At 40.0% G+C, this 23,065-nt stretch overlaps 1 protein-coding gene across 2 annotated transcripts in view; it reads left to right on the top strand.

Moving 5' to 3' along the window:
• Window positions 1–23,065, top strand: part of CMSS1 (cms1 ribosomal small subunit homolog) — a 394,807-nt gene that overhangs the window by 238,816 nt on the left and 132,926 nt on the right. The window lies entirely within an intron of this gene.

Raw genomic sequence — 23,065 nt, forward strand, 5'->3', positions numbered from 1 at the left:
AAAATTGCCAGGAAAAATATCAACAATCTCAGATATGCAGATAATACCACTTTAATGGCAGAAAGTGAAGAGGAACTAAAGAGCCTCTTGATGAAGGTGAAAGAGGAAAGTGAAAAAGCTGGCTTAAAACTCAACATTCAAAAATCAAAGCCCATGGCATCCAGTCCAATCACTTCATGACAAATAAATGGTGAGAAAGGGAAAGTAGGGTGACAGATTTTATTTTCTTGGGCTCCAGAATCACTGCAGACATTGACTGCAGCCATGAAATTAAGACACTTGCTCCTTGGAAGGAAAGCTATGACAAACCAAGATAGCATATTAAAAAGCAGACCCATCATTTTGCAGACAAAAGTCTGTATCGTCAAAGCTATGATTTATCCAGTAGTCATGTACGGATGTGAGAGTTGGACTATAAAGAAGTCTGAGCACCAAAGAATTGATGCTTTCAAACTGGTGCTGGAGAAGACTCCTGAGAGTCCCTTGGACTGCAAGGAGATAAAACCAAGCAATCCTAAAGAAAATCCACCCTGAATATTCATTGGAAGGGCTGATGCTGAAGCTGAAGCTCCAATACTTGGGCCACCTGATGTGAAGAGCCGACTCACTGAAAAAGACCCTGATGCTGGGAAGGACTGAAAGCAAAAGGAGAAGGGAACATCAGAGGGTGAGGTGGTTGGGTGGCATCACTGACTCAATGGACATGAGTTTGAACAAACTCTGGGAGAAATGTTTGTTTATACCCGTAGCATAAAAATCTGTGCTTCAAGATTCGATGAACTCTTGGAAAGCATTGTCTACCTCCTAGTGGTTGTGGAAGCATTTTCCCTGAAAAAGTCACTGAGATGCTTAAGAAGTGGTAGTCGGTTGGCAAGAGACCAGGTGAACATGGCAGATGAGGCAAAATTTCATAGCCCTATTTTTCAACTTTTGAAGTGTTGGTTATGCAACGCACAGTGGGGTGTTCTCATGGAAAAGAGTTGGGCCCATTACATTGATCGATACTGGCTACAGGCTTTGGAGTTTTCAGTGCATCTCATTGATTTGCCAAGCTTACTTCTCAGATGTAATGGTTTTGCCAGGATTCAGAAAGCTATAGTGTATCAGACCAGCGACAGACCACCAGACAGTGACCATGACCTTTTTTGGGTACAAGTTTGGCTTTAGGAAGTACTTTGGAACTTCTTGGTCCAACCACTGAGCTGGTCATCAATGACTGCCATGTAAAATCCACTTTTTGTCCCATGTCACAGTCCAAGAAATTGCTCATTGTTGTTGCATGGAATAAGAGAAGATGAGACTTCAAAATGATGATTTTTCTGATTTGTGGTCAGCTCATGAGGCACCCACTTATCAAGCCTTTTCACCTTTCCAATTTGCTTCAAATGCCACATGACCGTAGAGTGGTAGACAATGAGTTCTTCAGCAATTTCTCACGTAATTGTAAGAGGATCAGCTTCAATGATCCTCTCAGTTGGTCATAGTCAACTTCCAATGGCTGGTCACGACACTCCTCATTTTCAGGGCTCTCATTTCCTTTGCAAATGGTTTCTTCTTGAACCACCATTGCACTGTATATTCGTTAGCAGTTCCTGGGCCAGATGGGTTGTTGATGTTGTGAGTTGTCTCCACTGTTTTATGACCCATTTTGAAATCAAATTTTAAAATTGCTATAATTTGCTTTTTGTGTAACATCATTTCCATGCTACTGCTGCTGCTAAGTTGCTTCAGTCGTGTCCGACTCTGTGCGACCCCATAGACAGCAGCCCACCAGGCTCTGCTTTCCCTGGTATTCTCCAGGCAAGAACACTGGAGTGGGTTGCCATTTCCTTCTCCAATGCATGAAAGTGAAAAGTGAAAGTGAAGTCACTCAGTCATGTCCGACTCTTAGCTACCCCATGGACTGCAGCCTACCAGGCTCCTCCGTCCATGGGATTTTCCAGGCAAGAGTACTGGAGTGGGGTGCCATTGCTTGCTATAAAATAAATAGCAAGTAATAAGTCATTAGCAAAAAAAAAGATAAAACAAGGTAATGCACATTAAAATGATGTAAACACAACCACATTTAAGAATGTACTCCAATGTCAAATGCCAAGCTCAACAATGCAAAACCGCGATTACTTTGCACCAACCTAGTAACATCCATGGGGAATAGTAGCATTCGAGTGGAGAGGCCTGATAGTCACACCTTAACCAAGTGATCAAAATTACACCCACCAGTAGTCAAACACACTGACATCATGTGCCTCTTGATGTTATGCATTGAGAAAGACATCTGTGATATCCTTGTCCCCAAAAATGTATAATTAATGTTAAGAAAATATCAGACAAACGCAAAGTGAAAGATACTCTTCAAAAGTATCAGTGTCCTGAAACACTAAGAAAAGCTGAGGAGCTATTTCAGGTTAAAACCAAAGAGAAAGGAATATTTACTTGTATGTTTGATCCCAGTTTGGATCCTGCAGTAGGAAAAAAGTTGCATTATTGAGATAGTTGGTAAAATTCAAGTCAGTTCTGTGAGTTAAATAATAATAATGTGACTATGTAAGTCTCCTTATTTTTATTGTACTGTCATAAACTAAGTGATTACCTTTGTTCTTTGGAAATATATTTTGAAATATTTAGTGGCAAAAGGACATGATATCTGCAACTCAGATGGCTTAGGAAAACAATGTATATATAGAAAGAGAGAAAAAGAAGCAGATTTTTACCACTTGGTGAATCTGGATAGAAGATGGAAGAGTTTTTTATGCTATTCTTGCAACTTCTCTCAAGTTTGAAGTTGATTCAAAATTTTAAAAATTTAAATGCTAAAACAAAGCAACTACACACATATGCATACACACAGGCACAGAGAGTTAGTTGTCTTCACTTTAAATAAAGCTAATTCAAAATATGGAAATCTGAAATTCATACTAAAAGATGAGCTGAGGAATATAAAATTTTTTCTCCCAACAAATTTGCTACAGAAATCATTTAATAATTTTTCTGTTAAAATTATAAGATTTTTTTAAATGTAATGAATATAGACAATTTCCCAAACCCCATCTGTAAAGACAGGTATAGCTGCATTTCTTTTAGCTATCTTTCAGTAAGAGTTGCTGTATCTGCCTGGCTTGCTTTGCGAAGCTCCTCACAACATAGAGTTGGTTCTGTATTTGTGCTTAAATGCTTTTGAAGAAAATGAGGGTGATTGATAACTTGCTCCAAAATACAGATTAAGGCTTTTGCAGAGCTAAGGCTGTACTTCAGATTTCTCTTTCCCAATTACCTGAGTATTTTTTTTCAGGTCATTTGAATCTATGCCTTAAGAGAGCTAGCTCTGAACTTGTTGAGTTTTCCCTTTTTTCTGTCTTCTTCTCATTAAAATATAACTGTTACAGAAATAATAAGAATAGTAATGTGATAACATCTACTATTTTAAGGCTATCCTAAAAATATTGCTTTACTAATCACACACACAAAAAAAGAGTAAGACATTGTTATCCAAAAACTGATTAGCCAAGACCCCATCTTGCCTCTTACTCTTTTTTTTTTTTTAAACGTATTTTCTGTTCATAGAGAATTGGGTTAGGACGTAGCAGCAAGCAAAAACTCATCGTCAAATGTATTTTCTTATAAACAGTTTGATTTAATTTAAAAATTAACATTGTCATAGCAAAAGATTGGAAATAAATATACTTTGATAAGGATGTTTAATATTGGTGGAATACAATAAACAAAGACTGGAAAAGTCTTTATGTATTGATATGGAAAGATCTCCAAAGTATAATGTTAAGTCCAAAAAGCACAGACAGAGCAGTGTATATTGAGTGCTACCATTTGCATATAATAAAAGGAGGAAAGAATATGTATATGTGTGTATATATAGACTATATATGTTTGTCTGCGTATGAATGAAATGTCACTGAAAAGATACATACATACAAAATTGTTTGCATAAGGAAATGAGAATTTGATGTTGGGGAGCAAGTTCAGTAATTTCAGCATTAATGCGTGCCTAGTCGCTCAGTCGTGTCCGACTCTGCAACCCCATGGACTGGGGTCCTCAAGGCTCTTCTGTCCATGGAATTTTCCAGTCAAGAATATTGGAATGGGTTGCCATTTCCTCCTCCAGGGGATCTTCCTGACCCAGAGATCAAACCCACGTCTCCTGCATCTCATGCATTGGCAGGTGAATTCTTTACCACTGAGCCACCTGGGAAGCCCAATAGCATTAGTGAGAGAAAAGTGACAGTGTTAGTTGCTCAGTCCTGTCCGACTTTTTGCAACTCCATGGACTGGGGCCCTCCAGGCTCCTCTGTCCATGGAATTCTCCAGGCAAGAATACTGGAGTGGGTTGCCATGCCCTTCTCCAGGGGATCTTCCTGACCCAGGGATGGAACCAAATCTTTGGCGTTGCAGGCAGATTCTTTACTGTCTGAGCCACCAGGGAAATCCTATAGCATTAATAGATGTTCCTTAATACTTACAGAAGAAAATAAGAAGTGGTACTTTTCACCTCTGTTTTATTGTGAAAATTGCTGTCTTAAAATGATAGTTTATCAAAAATGTCCAGCTCTTTCACTGTAATGATGTAAATCATTATGGTTTTTGTCTGATTCAATCATTCCAATTCAGATATTAACTTGATCGCAAAAAAGACTGATCAGTTTTTGTTTCTTAAGTGTTTTTGGTCACAGGAGTACATCCCATGAATGAACACAAGACTCACAGGAATATTAAGAGCTGAAAAGTATAAAGCTGATTTAAGTGGGGTTATACCAAAATACCAATTTGGTTTAATACCCCATGGGAAGTATAGGGTAAAATTTATTTCAAATTACTGTAAGGTTAATGTAAGTAAATCAGAGAAGCCAGAGACCAAATAAGACCTAGAAATTTTTTTAGGAATCCAGAAGACTCTAGAAGAACATCCTCCCTGAAGTTGATATTTTAATATATCACCAATTTTTTTTCAACCAAGATCTCATGCTTCCCTTAAACAGGATATTAAGTGGCACATGCTAATTTTTTCCTAATGGTTCTCTTTGTAGTTAAAAGCTTTCTTTATCAGCCCACCTGCATTTTATAAGTGGACAAATACAATTATTCCAAGCTGTCTGAATACTTTTTTTGTCTGCGTCTGCCAAAATCAGTGAGAAGTAAAACCTAAGACAGTCTCTGGAATAGGTAGCCATCTGTTACCACTTACAACATAAAAACAAAAAGAAACTCTTCTCTTGTGGCTTATTTGCATATTTCATGGTTCTCCTGTTGTAACTCACTCTTCTAAAAAAAACAAAAACATTATTATTCAAATAAAGATTACTCATCCAGTTAATCAGTGGTATATAATAAAGCTTTTTCCACCGAAAATTATTTGTATAGTTCCAGGTAATAATGCTGCATTTTTATAGGGAAGACACACAGATGTGACAGTGGTTTTAGAAACAACTTAGGTAACATCAAGAAGCATCTGTGCATTCTCCAGCAGCCTGAGTAACTAAGTAGTGATTTGTGCAGGCTTCTCTGCATCTGCTCTTTCCTCTCTTCCTTTTTTACCATTTCCAGATGATTAATAAACTGAACTCTCTGTATATGCATTCTGACAACCATGGGGACTTGTGAGGGTTGAGAAGACACACATCACCCTGTGTTGTTATCATGAAACACCTCATTGGATGCCCTATTCCAGGGCACTGTGGCCTTTGGAGAGGTTGGTGGTGGGAGCTATGTGGGACTCTTAAGTCAGTAATTTCTCAGCTCATAGTCAGTGGGCTGGGTCAATGTCCTCTTCAGTGTGAGTAAATCAGAGAAGCCAGAGACCAAATAAGACCTAGAAAATTTTTAGGATTATACATTTAAAGAACTGATTCTTTTAACTTTGGGAAGAGAGTATAGTCTTATCTTGAGTAGTACAGTCTCATTATATTAACATGTGAAAAGACAGTTTTAACAGCCATTTTGTTCATTCCGTGAGTTCTGCTGACAGACTTGTCCTAAAGCATGTCTCTACTGCCAAATCCCAAGTTTCACGGTACCAAAGTTGACTCTGTATGACCTGTTACATTTTCCATAGACTTTTGGATGTGATCACAGAAGGAAGATTGCCAAGCTTTTATTTCAACTCAGATATGACTAAACACAAGAAATCACTTACTGACACCTTTATTCTGTCTGCCCCTCCCTAAATCACCATTTTGGGAAAAAGTTACAAGATCTACAAAATGGGCTGCCTGTGTTCCAAGTTAATTTTGAGAATGACATTTTATGTCTGGTTTATAATCTCTTTAGAAAAGCAGAATTATGATGGAAACACTGTGACATCCTAGGCTGTAACAAACGAGTTGTTCTTAAAGATAAATGTAACTCCATGTCTGTGAAGCTAAATATTTACTTTCCAGATGATTTAATGTATCTTTGTTCCTTTCCACACTGCCGTTTTCTCTTTTTGTGTGCATCCCTTCATTTCCAAGCTACTTTTTTGTAACTCTGTTATATCAGTGTTTTGTGATGTTACAAAAAAGCAAAGAGTGTGAGGTCAAATTTTCCATTACATATCTCAACAGGAATGCCAGGGAACCTAGCCAAACTAAGTCTACAAAAAATAAAAATTACAGGAAAGATGATTCATTAATCAACAATTGCCCTCCAAAAAAAAAAAAAAATAGAATTTGTTGTATGTATTCATTTTGGGGAGTGGGAAATGAGTGCAGACAGCCAAGCTATGGGGTGAAATGGAGTATTTTATGGCTGCATGGCATGGTTTTAAGTCTACTGGGGATCTTTTTAAACTATAAAATTCAGGGGAAGTATAATTCACGTTGTACCTTGGTTTCTCTCAGCCTTTTCTTCTTTCAAAATGATAGTCTCTCGTGTACAAAGACCCCAGCTACAATTCGATTTTTAAAATAGTGACCATGGAAGATGCACTCGAAAGGCACAGCCTGCAGCTTTTGAACTCTCAGGGCATGAGCCCTTCCTTCCTCTGTTCTCTGTTCCATTGTCTTTGTCACTTTGTCTAGCATGTGGTGTGCTCAGTTGTGTCCAACTCTTTGCAGCTCCCTGGACTGTAGCCCACCAGGCTCCTATGTCCATGGAATTTTCCAGGCAAGAAATAACTGGAGCGGGTTGCCATTTCCTTCTCCAGGGGATCTTCCCAATCCAGGGATCATCCAACCCAGGGATAGAATCCGCGTCTCTTGCATCTACTGCATTGACAGGTGGATTCTTTACCACTTGTGCCACCTGGGAAGTGCATTCTTTGTCACTTCTTCCTCTAACATAGATATCCTTCTAAGTCCTTTTTTCTCTTGCCATAAGCCCAGGCTCTTGATCTTAACGTTGTCAGATCAATAGAAATGCTAGACCTTTGTCTTTAAAGTTATTATCAAATGTTAAAGGAGCTGAAAAGGGCAAAAATCATGACACTGAAGGCAAAAACTTAGTCACTGAAATCAGAAAATGCCCCCCAAACCTTGAAACAAACAGAATTATCCAGTTACAGAACTTAGTACCATAAATGTCAAACTCAATGTATAGCTTCATTTTTTTTTTGTATTCTAATAGAAAACCAACTAGTAGCAAATGCAGTTGGCTCTGTGACCAGCCCAATAATAGATACTGTAAACTGTTATCTAATGTTTCATTAGCCAGCTGCTAAGCACAGTCATGCAGTAAAATGATCAAAATGTTCAAACTACAGGATCCTGTGCACCTTCTGATTCATTAAAAGATGACATTAGAGTCCTGTGTCATTTTACTAGTGCTGCTGCTGCTGCTAAGTTGCTTCAGTCATGTCTGACTCTGTGCGACCCCATAGATGGCAGCCTACCAGGCTCCCCCGTACCTAGGTATATGTTATTTTAATTCGTTGAAAATTGGTGCTCCATGTGTGGTTGAGACACTATTAACCAGAGTGTGTAATTATTCAGAACAGTTTCAACTGTTTTGCATGACACTGAATTTACTGAAGAGTTTTGTTACCTTTTATGGAGAACCGGAGGAGGAAATGGAGAACAAGTTTTTTGTTTTTTCCTTCTCTTTTGCCAAAAAGCTGATAACTTAAGTGTTATCACACCATTTCATCCTTACAAAGGGACAGCAACATGAGAAATAAACTTTCCTAAAAAGTTCCTAATTATTGAGAACTTGGGAGAAGCTTGGACCGTTCAAGAAAATAAAAGGGTTGAAGTCGAGAAACAAAGCCAAAGTTCCAAGACCTTGACAACTTGGGCAAATGTAAGAAGTCTACATTCATTGTCGAAAAATGTGAAGTCTTGCATTTTTTAGAAGAAAATTGGATTGTATGACCAGACTCAAGGGATAAGGGCCTAAATACCCTGTGTTGGTCTTGACAGCCCACCAAGCAGAAAACACTTTTAGAAAAGTATTGATAGAGGCAAATATCCTAGGTCTCAAAAGGAAAGAATTATTCCCTATTCCTCAAAGGTCAAAGAAGCTTTCTTCAGGCATTCCCAACAGTGCATTCTTCATCCTCTTCTGCTTTATCTGTACCACATCCTACACACACACACACACACACACACACACACAAGGAGAGAAGATATATGCAAAAACAACCTTCAGTAATTTTTCTTCCTTCATAAAAGATGATGCTTTGTCTCTTCAAAATCTTTCTACCTTTGCTCTTTTCAGCCATATTAAAGATTTGTTCCCGTGGTTTTAAATGTTTTTTGTTCAGACTTGTAGCAGCTTAACAATGTCTAATGATCTCCCCTCTCTCATCCATACTCTCATTTCTCTACTATGACTACTCATGAAGGTCAGTAGATGTTTCTATGTCACATAGACTGTGGGAGGTAGTTTACTCCCAATCCCACCTTACTCCCAGGCCCCATTCCTTTCAGCCATATAACCATCCATCCATCCATCCATTTCAGTCTGTCAGTACTTTGAGACTTGGGAAATTTACATCCCTAAAACTGATTATGATATGTTGAATTTATAAAGTCCTCTTTTCTGCTTTACAAGGTTTTCAAAGAGAATGCAGTTTAGGACAGAGAGATTTGGGTTCAAATCCTGTGACCCTGAGCAAGTTATTTGTCTCTTCTATTCATTTAACAGATATTGATTATCTTCTGTGTTCCAGACATTACATTAGGCATGATGACTGCAGTTAACAAAACAGACATGGTCTTTCTTTAACTCGTTAAGTTTATACTCCAGTTGGGAAAGCCAAAGAAGAATAAGTTTTTTAATAAATACTTCAGTAATAGTATATACTATTAAATTAATAAATATAAAAAATAAGAAACACACAGGGTATTTAATTGAGTCAAAGGAGCAGGGAAACAATTTTGTGAAATAATATTTAAGCTGAGACTTTAAGAATAGGTAGGAGTTAGCCAGATGAAGAGACAGCATAAAAGCATCACAGGCTGAGGGCCAAGCCCCCAAAACCAGAGTCAAGAAGGAACTTGATGCAAAAACGGACTGAGAGAAGGCAAGCTAGACTAGAGCCCAGTGAGTGAGAGGAAAGTGGAGAGGTTCAGAAGCAAAGGTGAGGGGTGGGGAGGGGTATTAAAGAGGGCCTTGTAGGCACTGATGAGACTTTGGGCCTTTTCTAATAGCAACGAGTAAGCAGTGAAAGGTTTTTTGTAGGGGTGGGAGGAGGATAAACATGATCATATTTATGTTTGAATCACACCAATTTTTTTTTTTTTTTAATCTCATCACACACTGGACTGGGGAAGTACAAAAAGGAAACCAGTGAGGCTAATAGCATTATCCAGGTGAGCGATGATGTCAAGATCGGTGGATTCAAGACAGATTTAGGAGATAGAGTTTACCAGACTTGATGGCTCCCTGGATTGGTGGCATTGCAGATGAGGGTGTCACCAATGACTTCCCGTTTCTGACATTGGAGTAGAGCCTAGCCTGGGGGTGGGGTGAGATGGGGGAAGTGGGCAGGAATAGATCCCACATTCAGTTTGAGGCATGTTTGATCTAAAATGTTTGTGATTCATCCTAATGCAGATGTTGTGCAGGTATTTAATTATAAGAACAGATTAGGAGCTCAGAAGAGATATCTAGACTAGAGATGTAAATTGGATAATAGCTTATAGATGACATTTAAAGCTATTAGTGTGGACAAGACCACTGAGAAAGAGTGCTTGTTTGTAGAAGAGGACCTAGGAAGCCTCTCTGAGCCTCAGTTGTCTCCTCTGTAACATGGAAGTAATGATCTATCTGTGCAAAGATGTTGAGAAGCATGCATTTAGCACATAGCCCAATGTCCAGCTCATAGTAGGCACTCAGTGTATGGTAATTGCTATTCCCACTGTGTCTCATAAAACCTCACAGCCTCATTCTCCGGAATGCGTTAGCACTAATGAACAGATAGTAGTGTGGAGAAGAGTGAATGAGCCCATGAAGAAATGAACCTGGATCTATAGGGATGTGCCTGTGAAAATAGAGATCATAACATTACCTTTTATTGTTGCCTGCATGTTAGATTTCTTTTTCTAATTTTTATTTTCTAGGCAGCCCTCCCCTTGCAAACAAGCTCTTAACAATTCTCACCCTGAAAATTCACGTGTCTTCATTTTTCTTAAATGGGAATTTTGTACCCAAATGACTTTTAAGGCTGCCACCAAGTTCATCATCCTGGCAGGTTCTATTCACTGTTGCTCCTGTCACTGATGGATTTGTTAAGAAATATCTAAACGGTTTTTTAGTAACACTATTTTCAGGAAGGCCGAGCCTTTCCAACTCCAGACAGCAGCCTGGTTGTGGATGTTGGGAGACCGCAGAGCCGTAACACACGGCACATGTGGATGAGGCCATCTGAGCTTCTTGGCATTCCTAATGATGATAATGATCCCACTTGGTGCAGGCACCCTCCCTGCAGCTGGTGTCCGTTCTGCGCAGGAATGAGGTCATTTGGTAGGGAGGGGGAAAGATGGGGTTGAGGAGGAAGGATGAGAGAAGAGGAGGGGAAGAAGCTGTCACATCTGTATTCTTGGTGGAAAAATAGAAACATATTTGCCACATGCTTGCTTTATTTATTAAGAAGAGGGAATGGAGAGACTAGGGGATGGTGAGGAACTGTTTCATAGGAGGTGCCCGCCACTGCCCCCGCCCGAAGCTGCACTGTTACCAGTATTCACAGTAACAAGCAAATCAAATCTCCAGGGTACTGATAAGCCTATGAATCTAATCTCTAGAATATTTGAAATTGCTCAGCACAGGATATTACAGCAGTTTAGATCCCAGTAACTACTTTAGAGCTGTATAGAAGCCTAGTTCTAGACACTCCACCTCTCCTCCTACTGCAAACGTGTCTAAAAAAGAGAAATTGAAAATCATCGTTCTTTGGCAGTGTAGACGGAAGTGTCAGATCATTCTTCATCTGCTTCTCAATGTCATCAGCCAAACCAAATAAACAACCTTTTTGTTTTTCTTAATGTAGCAGTAGTAGTCCAACTGGTGTGCCATAGGTTTATTTCTAGAACTTATCTACACAAAGACTGTGTCCCAGGGTTTGGAGTTCATGTTACAGTCTGTTGTTGTTGAGGGTTTTGTGAGGGGAGGGCTGAGCGAAAGAGGGGTCACTTAGGCATCCCAGGGAGGGATCCTGGCTTGGGCACGGCCAGCCAGTCATGGTGAACCGTTTGGCCATATCAGCTCAGGGTAACAGAAGTGAGTCAGCTCTGACTGAAAATATTAAAGGTGCTCTCAAGATGGTTTTGAACCCATCAAAAGCAAGCCGGCTCTGATTAGCCTTTGCGGCCTCAGTGCCTCAGCCAAGGCCTGAGACAAAGTAAGTGCTCAGTGAGTGGTGAGTGTGCCAGCAACCCAGTCTGCCCATTTCCCCATGGCTCAGGAGTCCTGCTGTTAGTGACTACAAATGACCATGAGTAATTATGTGAAGGAAAAAAATATTTTCTCCTAAATGCTGGAGAAAGAGGTGGAATTATTTAGGTAAATGTAATAGTTGACTCTCAACAGTGCTCCTGACTTGAGTTTCCAAGATATAAGAATGCTGGACTGGAGGTCCGACCTTCTAGCAAGCCCCTAAAATTTCTCAACCCCAGTTTCTTGGTCAGTGGGCTTCCTAGGTGGCTCAGCGGTAAAGAATCTGCCTGCAGTGCAGGAGACGCAGTAGATGTGGGTTCAATCCCTGGGTCAGGAAGATGCCCTGGAGGAGGGCATGGCAACCCGCTCCAGTATTCCTGCCTGGAGAATTCCATGGACAGAGGAGCCTGGGGGGCTACAGTCCATGGGGTCGCACAGAGTTGGACACGACTGAAGTGACTGAGCATGCACGCATGCATACAGAATGGGAATAATACTTTCTCAGCCTGCCTCCTAGAGTTATTTTCAGAATTAAATCTTATTCAGAAAGTCAAACTAGTAAGAACCATAGGAGGTAAGTGTTGTTATTGATTTGTTTTGAGAATACTGTAATCTTAAACATTTTTAGAAGAAAAAAAGATTTTTAGTTCCTTAAAGAAAAAATTCTTCAAAAGCATATTTATAGGTGCCATTGTTGTTAACTGATAAATCCCTCTTTAAGCTTCATTTATTTAAAAAATAATGACAACCTTACGCCTTTTCTGGAAAGCATTTGTGACTTACCTCCAAATGTCATGTGTTTTAAAATCTAAAGTCAGTAGCTTCCTAACCCTTGGTGGTTTCAAAGGTTATTAATAATAATGGTATTTTTCAAGGTTACGAAGCTTGACTACTGACTACATACCAGTAAGTGGTCACAAATAAAACACTGCTTTTACCACATGTAAATTCTTCCCTGCAGTTTGGGCTTCTGCAGACAGTGATTCAGCTACAGGTGTGTCATGGGACAGTAGGATTTTGTCCTGGATGGAGCACAGTATGTAAAATTAAGAAACAGTTAATTCCTGGGTCATTTTCTAGCAATGGCCTTAAATCATTTCACCTCGCTGAACCTCACCTTACTTATTTCTTCACTGAGAAAGCATGCAGTGACTTCACCAGGGCTTTACTACTCTCCCCAGAAGGCATTTGAAAAGAGGGAGGACATTTATGCTTGTCAAAATGACAGGGTGTGCAAAAAATGATAGGGTGGGGGGGAGGATGCTGTTGGCATTTAGTGGACACAAGTAGGTCTGCTAAATTTTCTACACTGAGCAAAGCAGTCTCCCGAAAGGAAGAATTGTCTCCGTACAGCACAAATACGCACTCCTAAGAAACACTGGGTCAGAGCTGTGGAGAGTGAAAGGGAGACACAGTTAATAGTACCAGAACTATCTCAGGCAGACTGGGATGTATGGAGCACCTAGCCACAGTCCATGTCCACTTTTGTTTCCGTCGTCTTCCTCCATTCTTGTCCTGTCCTCCTTTCAAACGCTGGAATCCCAAGCTCTGCTAAGCAGCCCTCACGGAAGGAGACAGACAAGTCTGGACCACATACCTTCTCTATGGTCTCGATTCTACCAGGAAGACTAGCAGCAGGGTTACACTTAGCTCACTTACCCATCCCTGCGCTGGGTTATGCCTTAGTCACAGAGCTCCCCCTTGTTTCTCCCCTTCCCTCACCTTCAGAGCCTTGGGCACGGCCACCACCTTAGTGTGGCAGCTGCCTGAAGCATTAGTTGGGGTGGCGGGGGCTGGGGGCGCAGGGAAGAAGAGAAGGAAGGGAGAGTGGAGCCGGCTGCAGAGAACCAAAGCAGCAGTTTTCTTGGTCTACTTTCTTGGACTACCATTTAGACAGGGAAAACAAAACCCAAGTCAGGAATCCATTCCTCTCTTTTGACATATCAGCTGAAGGCAGCCTTCAAGTCCAGGTGGGTTTTATGCTTCTTAACTCCCATGCGTGGATAGAGACTGGGTTTCCAGAATTTCCTGTCTAGCCCCCTGGGGTTTTTCTCCTAGTTAAGCTTACTTTCAGCTTCTTAAATTGTATCTTACTCTTTAAAGAAAATCCATTGTGCAGAATTGTGTAAGGCTTGACATGATTGTCTAAACTAATTGCTTAAATATGGACATGGACAATTGTTGAAAAGCACTTTTGTTTGTGTCTTGGAATGAAAGTTGCCACCTACACAATAGTCTATTTTGAAATCTAAATGGATTGCATCTTAAAGAGAATAAAAGAACATAGAAAAAACTAAGCATAAATTTGTTAGGCCAAAATTAAGTTGATGTCTACATTTAGTGGGAAGGAACTGTAGAGAGTTGCCTCTGACACAGACAGTTCTCGCTCCTCTTTTGTTTCTCTTACCTTCTCACCCTGGTGTTTAAAGTTAAGCCTTTGGGAACATGTGGCTTCTGTACACTATAGGAAAGTGGCAAATATAAGCCACAAGAGCAAACAGCTCAATCTCTTGTTTCGTTTAGCACTGCGTCAGAGGAATAGCCTCACTTTTGAGGGACAAGCAGATCCAACAATGATCAGAGGCTTAGGCCATTGCTTTTCTAACTTTCCCATTAAACCCTAGGGTTTTCTAGAATTTACCAAAGATAGAATGGTTAATCAGGCTTCCCTGGTGGCTCAGACGGTAAAGAATCTCCCTGCAATGTGGGAGACTGGGTTCAATCCCTGGGTTGGGAAGAACCCTGGAGGATATGACAACCCACTCCAGGATTCTTGCCTGGAGAATCCCCATGGACAGAGGAGCCTGGTGGGCTACAGTCCATGGAGTCACAGAGTCAGTCACGACTGAGCAACTAAGAACAAAGCAGAATGGTTACTTTGGGGAGAGCTCTTTAAAAAAAAAAAAAAAATCACTGAGTGTTGTAGGAGAGGTTAGTAAGGTGTTATGGTTTTAAGAAAGATTCTTTTTTTATTAGTCTATTTTATACCTCACTTCTAAAGAACACGCAATACAGAAGAATAAAATAAGTAGTTGAGGGAATCAGTAATTGGAATATAAAACCAGAGATAAGAATGGGAAACCGAAATATATACTCTCTGGTCCTTTATTTTTGTTAGAAGTAAATCACAAATTTAGCTCTAAGCTTCCTAGTGGCCTAAGTGAAAGGGAGCATACCATTTTAATCACCCAGAGTCATCCCGTGGAATAAATTTATTAAGGACATCACAGGGTAATGTTCAGGAGCAGTGGTTGTTTTACCCATTCATTCATTTATGAACATTCCTTGAGCACCTTCTAATGTATTAGGAGCTTATAATGACAGAGCTCTCAGGCAATTTCAGAGAAAGGCATATCTTTATTAGATTTGTGTGAAGTGCTCTGTATATAAATATAAAAATCTCTTAAAATTGATTTTAGCCATGTTTTAATGCTAAAATGGAATGTTTACCTGTTTATGGATAAATCCAAATTAGATCAGGTACATTTTCATGATTTTCTTTTTTTAAGAGAAGTCTCTGTAAATTCCTCCTGTCCTTCTGGGTCTTGTTAATTATCACATAAGACCTTAGAAGATGCCTCTCTGAGACTTATTTCTTGGAACATAGAGGTGGTTCCTTGTGGGTGAAAGTGTTCAGAGTCAGAATTTGGTCCAAAGGCAGCTCAGGAATGCCCTCCACAAAACATTTTTAAACGTTCTAGGCAGCAAGATTCTTTCCTCCAAACAGTCATCTGTCTACCTTCAACATAGAGAATACACATAAGTGATATGTTATTACCCTAAATTTAATGTTAGGTTGTCACACATCTACTTATTTTCAAGACAGTTGTTGAAACCACTGAAACCCTTTCCACAAATCAGAAATTTGAATGGATATCATTCTCTGTCAGCCCCAGTATTTTATATATCATGTATTTATAAATATATATTTTGTTTAATGACATTTTCATGATATGAAATATCAAATGTGTTATATATTTATACATGTATATTATAAATGTATAATAAATACAAATATATCACACAGGAAGCACATGCAGTTTACCTATATACCCTTAAATGATATAATATTATCATGACATATGTGTTATCTGTCATGTTATTTAGGCTACCAGTACGCATAACTTGTGGTCTGAGGTGTCAACTCCCACAGAGCTGGCCAGGATCATATGATGTAAATAGGTGGATGTGTTTAAACTTTCTTGATATGTAACTGAGTATGGCACACATATGTTATAGTTATGTACTACCCTGGAGTTTTACATGAGCAGACACTCATAGTCTAGAAATCATTCAAATATGATACAGAGCAATACCCTTCCTAATGAACAGCATTTTTAAAAGAAATTCATTTACATGTACCAAAATTGTAAGAGAGGCTTTTGGTCCAAGATCTGTGTGGTGGTGGTAATTATAGCTGGTGGTGATAATGTGGGTGAGTACATCTAGTTGGACGATAGGCCTTAATGGCATGGTTCGTGTTATTTTTGTGGTTTTATTAATTGAACCTCTAAGTGAGATAAATGAAGCCTCTCCTTCCTTTCCCTTGGCTTAGACTAGCTGATATGAGAAAAGAGGTCTGAGACATGAAATAGAAAAGCAAAGAAAAAGTAACACTGCAAACCCATAGATAAATCAATACTATGTTTATTTCTAATATAACCAGATTTAAAAATAACTATACTTTCAATTTTTACAAAGGCAAATGAAAAGCACCCCACCCTTCAACAATCATGTAAGTGTATATTAGGAAAACTTTCTGCATATGAAGTGGGATAAAGTTATAAATAACTTAGTGTTTAATCTTGTTCTTTAGATATGTAAAGAACTAAAATGACTTGTAGTTATTTTTCAGGGCTTGGTTTTTTCTTTACAGAAAGGAAACTAAGTTGGAAAAGGACAAGATGACTAGAATCTTTAAAATCTGTAATGTGTAGTTTCCCTTACATGAAATTAAATTTAGTTCAACTCTGGGATAAATGCTATGTATAACACCATTGGAACTGGAAGTTCTCTTGCTCTCTATTTGGTTACTAGTCATTATTCCTCATTTCCATTCTTTCCAAAAACAAGGGTTTTCATGCTCTGTTGGCAGAGTGTTTCCTGTGCCTTTATCTTGTACCCTCCATATTGCTCTAGTTTGGGGCATAATTGTAAGTCATTGTATAATCCACCACAGCAAGCCTTTCATTCCAGAAGTAGCTTGAAAAAATTTTCAGTTTCCTAGGGCTGCTATAACACATTATCACAAACTGGGTGTTTTATAACAATAGAAATGTGTTCTCTCAGTTCTGGAGGCTAGAAATCAAAGTGCCAGCAGGGCCGTGCTTCTTCCTGCAAAGGCTTGCGGGAAGAATCCTTCCTTGACTCTTGTGGAATCTCCTGGTTGCCAGCAATCCTTAGCATTCTTTGGGTGGTGGTGGTGGCAACTCCAAAATCTGCTTCTGCCATCACATGGTCGTCTTCCTTCAATGTGTGTCTGTGTCCAAAATTCCCTCTTCTTATAAGAACACCAGTCATTGTATCAGGGCCCCCCTGTGTCCAATATGACCTCATCTTATTTATATCTGGAAAGACCATATTTCCAAATGAAGTCAGATTTACAGGTCCTCAGTGAACATGAATGGAGGGAGAAGGGGACACACACTAATCAACCTGGTGTAGGTGGTAGGAATCTTGTTGAATTCTGTCGCTCTGAGCATTTAGGGGGTCTGCACTTAAGCACTTCTACTTTCCAACCTGAAACAGGGCAATCTTGAGCTTTCCATCCACTTGGGACATGGATAATTGTATTCACTGTAACATCTCTCTTACCTGGAAATGTATCCAAAGCCACAGAAACCCTAACTAATCAATTCTCTGGTCACTAGCATGGTGTATACCAAGTCTGTATTATTTTGTAAAATTGCCCCAGGGGCAGGTTTTGTTCTTCAGTATTCAAGTGCAGCCTTCTACTAGAAAACAGCATACAAGTGCTTTCAGGCATTGACTCTGGCCCACATTTAAGTCATTCCCAGATTCTATACTTTGTTCTTTATACATCTGGACATTAGGCTTACTTAAACTTGTGTAATTTTCTCCCCAAGGTATTAGCAGTGATGCCATTATACCAATTTCTTTTGCTGCTTGAGTGTCCCTAGTAGTCTCAGGACTGGCCAAAGGTCAGATATTTGTGTGCTTTCTAGATAGCATGTCATGTTTAAATCCATTCCTTAACCAAAGTTGCAGCTGTACTGAGGAAGGGGTCCAGGAATGGGTCGCAAACTCGCCCAGGCCCCCGACCCCATGTTCCTCCCCATGTATGTTTTCTTTGACTTACTTGATGGTTTTTTAGAGATTTGATTAGTTACTAACAATAACACTTCTCAGAGAAATCCAGATATCTGGCTTTTCTTGAAAACTCAGACTTGGCAACTGTAGGCCCATATTTCCACAGCTGTCCCTTCAAGCAGAGTGTGATGGGCTCTTGCCTACACTGTAGGTCACTCTGGACTGGACTACTTCATGTGTTTATGTTACCTGTCTGACCCAAAGGCTTAGGAATTCAGCATTCATTTCTCCCTCATGTTGTTCAAAGAAACTATATGGAACACAATGGGGCAAAGGAGGGCAGATCACTGGTTTTCCCTCCCTCTGTTTTACACTGTCTTTGGCAAATTTCCACCAATATCCTTCAAGGACCCTTCAGTATCCTTTACAGGGCCTCTGGATTCCATAGCCTTCCCACCCTTATTTTTTCTCACCATCTCTGGTGTTACGGTTGAATTCATATGCAAGAACTGAAATTTTCAAATTCAAATTAATTTCAAACTTCTCTAATGAAGTTTGGACTTCATCAGTTACAGCACAGGCCCTTCTAGACATTTTTAAATGCCCTTTCCTAGCCTGTGGCTCCTCCTTTGGCCCTTCCTACTTGTCCATACTGCTTCCATGCTTCACTCTTACCCCTTGTCCCACAGTATTTTGACTTTATGTTACAACTGTCTTTCTGGAAGTCTCTTATCTCAGACTCTTACTGGTGTCTTCCCTATAGAACATGTCTGGGCAGCTGCTATCCTGGTTTTAGAGTCTCCCATTCTCCCTGTCTTGTCACCAGTTTCTTTTTGTACTCACAGCCCTTCAGTAGAAGCCTATTACCTAAAGCACTGACCCTGGAGTCCTGAACAATGCCTCTCTTGCTTTCCCCAAAAGTATCGATAACACTAAAAGATTCACTTATTCATTATCCTCAACACCATTGGCATGCTTGATCCCTACAGCCCATGGAAAATTGTATTTATGATTTTTGTAACCACATACTCTTCCTAGAAATTCACAGGATATATTATCATGTTATGGCAATCACCAGCTGATGATAGAAGAACCCTAATTTGTCTTTCATCAAATATTTGGAAGACCTCATCTTTATCTTTGTCTTACAGCTTCTTGGAGTTCCTTTTTGCTTATCAGAGTCATATGTTCATTGTAGAGGATGTGGAAAATACACAAAGATGCGAAAGAAAAAAGATCAAAATTACCCATAACCATAGCACCTAGAAATAGCAACTGCTAGCATTTTGATATGTTTGTTTTTATTTTAATTTCATCTTCACTTTAATCTCTTTTACATTTTAATCTCTTCCTTGCCCACTTCTTTAGTCCTCAAATAGTCTTGAGAGAAGGATAATTTCTGTGATTATCCCCAAAATTTAGAAGAAATAGTTATGTAACTCGAGAATATTCTAGCCTTAACCATTTCAGAATGTTCTCAACATTATATACATTCTTGCTTGTTTTATGTTAAATTATTTTAGCCTTCCACAACATGATTCTAGATTTTTCATGACTACCCCCAAGGAGTCTACAGAAGATCTGTATAGTCCTCTTGTTTTTCTGGTATAGGATAGATTGTATCATGGCCAACTCATGTGTGTAGAGTCCTGGCTTAGACTTAGACCTCTGTTATAAACCGAATGGTGCTCCCCTCCCCAAATTTGCATGTTGAACCCCTACCCTCTCCCTGAATGTAATATTAGGAAGTAGGACCTTTGGAAGGTGATAAAGATTAGATGAGGTTATTTATGAGGGCAGAGTCCTCATAAAAGAAATTAGTGCCCTTGAAAGAATCATGGGAGACATTGCTTCCTCTCTCTACACTTCACTGTGGAAAGATATGAAAAGTCAGCAATCTACAATCCCGACAAGAACCCTTACGAGGACATCACCATGCTGACACCCCAGTCTTGGACTTCCGGCCTTTAGAACTGTAAGAAATAAAATTCTGTTGTTTATAAGCCACTCAGACTATGGTATTCTATTCGAGCAGTCTAAATTAAGATGGTATTCAAAAAAGGGATTCCTGACTAATCTGGCTGTAGATATAAGAAGATTCATACTTGAGAAAGGTAGTATGTAGAACCAGGTGCATGGTAGTGTCAGCTATGATGGACCAAGATCTTAAGGTGGGGTTTAAAGACAAAAGGCAGGGAATAGAGAGGAAAGCCATTTAGGTGCATTTTAAATAGAAACTGTTAGGGTACCAAGAATTATTACTGGCTGAAAGTGTGACATGACTGGTTACTGTGGTGAGTCTCAGTCCAGTCTTTCTGCAGGAAAGTAAGCAGGCAGTGAGATGTTACTTTAAGGAAAGATGACGTGATCTCTAGTTCTGAGTTTCTTGTCCAGCCTTAGATTTGTCAGTTTCAGATACTCATTACATCATCAGGGAAAAAGGCCAGTAAAAGCCCAGACCTCTCAGGCTGTAGAATCTGCTTATAAATTGGAATAGACAGAGTAGCTGTGTTTTTTCCAAACTCTGAAACATTACATGTTCTTGGGTATTACTGAAATGCATTTTGTGTTCTGCATCTTATTAAAGTGTTCATGCTATGTCCCTGTAAAACTCTGCTGGTCTTCTGCAAGTTGGGAGCATGCCTTTGGTTATCTGTTACCAGTTAGCTCCACTAGATAAAACTCAAGGCTGTGGGACAGGCCCCGGGTGGGACAGCTGGCTTCCTGCAGAGCAGCTTCCCCTTTCCTGGCTGGTTCAGAAATGCATATATCTGATCACAGAGGGCAGAGGTGTGAGCATGGCCAGCTTAGCATAACCTCCCTCCTACTGGAAAAATCATTTCCAGCCCAAGTTCTGACAGGAGTAACTGACCTCAGCCTTGTTTAGAATTACGAACTATGAGCAATATGCCCAGCCAAGTTATGAAATCCTCGAAGATCCTGATGACCTTTCACCCAACTGACCATCTGAATTTTCCTGTACTGTGAGAGACCCTGAAGAAAACAGCATGTTTGGGGTGGCCAGCTCCCTGCAGGGTGCTGCGATAAGTCGTCTGCGTGCGCTCTCTCACTCACACCTCAGAGTAATCCCATGCAATTGTACTATTTTTATTCTCCTTTTGGGGGTGAGAAAGGTGTGGCTGGAAGAAGTTACCTGACTTTCCTAGGGCTGCAGATCCTCTGACTGGCAGAGTTAGGACTCCACCCTAAGTCTTGCCTGACCCCAGAACCCATGCTGTTACCGCCACACTCTACTGTCTCTCAGGACACCAGGATTTTAGAAGACTATGATAAGGCCCTGCCTATGGAATGAAACTTTCCACAATCTGATGCTTATAAGTGGGTATGGGTTTTAAGTTATAATTTCTTGAAGTGAAAAAATTAGGTCACCTCAGCAGGCAGACAAGAAAAAAATTAACTAAGAATCAAGTGAGGCAGATGTCTGTTCTTGGATGCCTCTACACATCTCCCATTAGTGAGTTCCTCTCTATCCCAGCAGCTTGAGATACTCACATCCCAGACCTAAGGCTTTGCTCAGCTTTAGTTCCTCAAACTTCTAGCTCAAACACGAACTCTCACAGTGTACGAGTTGAAGTCTCTCCACTTCGTCTCTCCCCAGCGCCTCGGTGCCCACTCCATTCACTTCATGCCCTCAAACCTAGAGGTGTCGAGGCATCAGTAAGACCAGTTTCTCCCTCCTGTTCCCTTCGCAACAGAGTTCAGAGGGTTTTTAGAGAAAAGGAAGGCTGTAAAACCTCCAGTGTTAGAACACCGAGTTAAGGCCCAATTTCTCCTCTGGAATCACAGTTTCATCTGTGAAGTTTAACTTAAGTTCAGTCATTGAGTGATGTGTCTAGTATTCTGGAGCCCTGCTCTTCCTAATCTTCTGAACTTCACTCTCACTTGAGTGGAAAGGGGCAGCTTGGATGACACCCAGGAGGAATTTGGTGCAAGTTCAGGAAAACGTCCTTGGTAACATGCATCTCTTAAACAGTGTATTTCTTTTGAGATTTTGTAGACAGATGTGAGCTGAAGACAGCCTTTGGGGTAATTTCTCTTACCTAGTCAGCAGTACAAAGTAAGGCTTAAAGTTTTGTGGTTTTTCTTTTAAAAAGGACAGACTAACTCATTTCACTATTGACACAGTAAAGTACACTCAGAGTTGAAGAGCCTCACTAGATAATCTGAGTTTCTCTTGTCCCGCTTCTGGGAAATTACCATTTTAAAAACAAAATACCTTTTTTTATTTTCTAAAAGAGCTTTATAAATCACTGCCATTTGAAGCTATAAAGGGGGTGTTGGGGTTATTTTCTGGTGGGACTAACATGTCACTAAAGCAGGATTTTTGATATATTAAAAAAGATTTAAAGAAAAACAGTTTAGATTTTAATCATATTTGTAGGGTTTCTAAAGTCTTGGTTTCACATCCTTTTTGAGGCACTGGAAAACACTTCATCATTTGTCCTTAGCCTTGGCCTCCTTTAACCCTCATCTCCCTATCACTTTCATCTGCTTCTTCAATTCTGGCCTTTCTTCCTTTCATTCAGGAAGTATTTTTTCAGCACCTGTTATGTAAATAGCAGTGTTCAGACACTTAAGGAGGTGAGGAAATGAAGACAAAGACCATGTCCTCTGAGGACATAGGGTGTAGTTCAGAGGTTGCAAGTTTAAATGACTGCAGGAGACAGGAAGGTCTGTGAGATCAGGAAGGGGCCGGCGCAGGTCAGAGGTGTGATTTGGACCCTGCCAAGTTGGAAAGGACACGTCACTCTGAAGGGACCATCATTACTCCAGTCAGCAGCTCCAGCTGATTGGAGCCATCCTAGAATGCCAGCCCAGCATGGTCAGAGCCTCTGGCTTGTCACGAGACTCACAAAATCAAATTTTTATGATATGCCATCAAGGCAACTAATTCAGATTCTTCAAAAACATTGTGTGGGCCAAAGAAAACATGTTGGTGGGCTGAATTCAACCCATGGGCCTCCAGTTCTGG

Source organism: Bos javanicus, chromosome 1 (genome assembly GCF_032452875.1).
Source record: "Bos javanicus breed banteng chromosome 1, ARS-OSU_banteng_1.0, whole genome shotgun sequence".
In the NCBI taxonomy this organism is placed as follows: domain Eukaryota; kingdom Metazoa; phylum Chordata; class Mammalia; order Artiodactyla; family Bovidae; genus Bos; species Bos javanicus.